This window comes from Branchiostoma floridae, chromosome 12, assembly GCF_000003815.2.
Source record: "Branchiostoma floridae strain S238N-H82 chromosome 12, Bfl_VNyyK, whole genome shotgun sequence".
Lineage (NCBI taxonomy): Eukaryota > Metazoa > Chordata > Leptocardii > Amphioxiformes > Branchiostomatidae > Branchiostoma > Branchiostoma floridae.
In genome coordinates, this window is record NC_049990.1 from 17,521,575 (window position 1) to 17,523,784 (window position 2,210).

Sequence of the window (2,210 nt, forward strand, 5' to 3'; positions counted from 1 at the left end):
TCCCGTACACGAGAAGTGACATGCCGCGCTACTCTCGTAGCGGCAAGATGTACTACAATACTACACTACTACAGGGCATCTTAGTCCTTCCGTATAATGTCACACCAGTCGAAACGATGAACCACAATATCTTCTACGGCTGAAAGCCCAGGTCGTCCCGTACACGAGAAGTGGCATGCCCCTATACCCTCGTAGCGACAAGACGTACTACAATACTACACTACTACAGGGCATTTTAGACCATTCGTATAATGTATTACATCAGTAGGAACGGTCAACCTCAATATCTTTTACGGCATGAAAGGCCAGGTCGTCCCGTACATCAGCAGTGGCGTGCCCCGCTACCCCTGTAGCGGCAAGACCTACTACAATACCATACTACTACAGGGCATTTTAGTCCTTCCGTATAATGTCACACGAGTCGAAACGGCCAACCACAATATCTTTTACGGCTGAAAGCCCAGGTCGTCCCGTACACGAGAAGTGACATGCCCCGCTACCCTCGTAGCGGCAAGACCTACTACAATACTACAATACTACAGGGCATTTTAGTCCTTCCGTATAATGTCACACCAGTCGAAACGATCAACCACAATATCTTCTACGGCTGAAAGCCCAGGTCGTCCCGTACACGAGAAGTGACATGCCCCGCTACCCTCGAAGCGGCAAGATCTACTACAATACTACAATACTACAGGGCATTTTAGCTTTCCGTATAATGTCACACCAATCGAAACGGCCAACCACAATATCTTCTACGGCTGAAAGCCCAGGTCGTCCCGTACACGAGAAGTGACATGCCCCGCTACCCTCGAAGCGGCAAGATCTACTACAATACTACAATACTACAGGGCATTTTAGCTTTCCGTATAATGTCACACCAATCGAAACGGCCAACCACAATATCTTCTACGGCTGAAAGCCCAGGTCGTCCCGTACACGAGAAGTGACATGCCCCGCTACCCTCGTAGCGGCAAGACCTACTACAATACTACAATACTACAGGGCATTTTAGTCCTTCCGTACAATGTCACACCAGTCGAAACGGCCAACCACAATATCTTCTACGGCTGAAAGCCCAGGTCGTCCCGTACACGAGAAGTGACATGCCCCGCTACCCTCGAAGCGGCAAGATCTACTACAATACTACAATACTACAGGGTATTTTAGCTTTCCGTATAATGTCACACCAGTCGAAACGGCCAACCACAATATCTTCTACGGCTGAAAGCCCAGCTCGTCCCGTACACGAGAAGTGACATGCCCCGCTACCCTCGTAGCGGCAAGACCAACTACAATACTACAATACTACAGGGCATTTTAGTCCTTCCGTATAATGTCACACCAGTCGAAACGGCCAACCACAATATCTTTTACGGCTGAAAGCTCAGGTTGTCCCGTAAACCAGCAGTGGCGTGCCCCGCTACCCTCGTAGCGGCAAGATCTACTACAATACTACAGTACTACTGGGCATTTCAGACCATCAGTATAATGTAATACATCAGTAGGAACGGTCAACCTCAATATTTTTTACGGCATGAAAAGGCCAGGTCGTCCCGTACACCAGCAGTGGCGTGCCCCGCTACCCTCATAGCGGCAAGACCTACTACAATACTACACTACTACAGGGCAATTCAGACCATTCGTATAATTTCACACCAGTCGAAAGGATCAACCACAATATCTTCTACGGCTGAAAGCCCAGGTCGTCCCGTACACGAGAAGTGACATGCCCCGCTACCCTCGAAGCGGCAAGATCTACTACAATACTACAATACTACAGGGCATTTTAGCTTTCCGTATGATGTCACACCAATCGAAACGGCCAACCACAATATCTTCTACGGCTGAAAGCCGAGGTCGTACCGTACACGAGAAGTGACATGCCCCGCTACCCTCGTAGCGGCAAGATCCACTACAATACTACACTACTACAGGGCATTTTAGTCCTTCCGTATAATGTCACACCAGTCGAAACGATCAACCACAATATCTTCAACGGCTGAAAGCCCAGGTTGTCCCGTACACCAGCAGTGGCGTGCCCCGTTACCCTCGTAGCTGCAAGACCTGCTACAATGCTACACGTACATCGTGATGATGCAGCGTACACATGGACGGCGCGATCGGGCACGGGCCCCGACAGGCCCCCGTATTCCTGGCTGCGCTTCCCAACAATTTCGTGACGTTATCGACACGTACATCGTGATGAT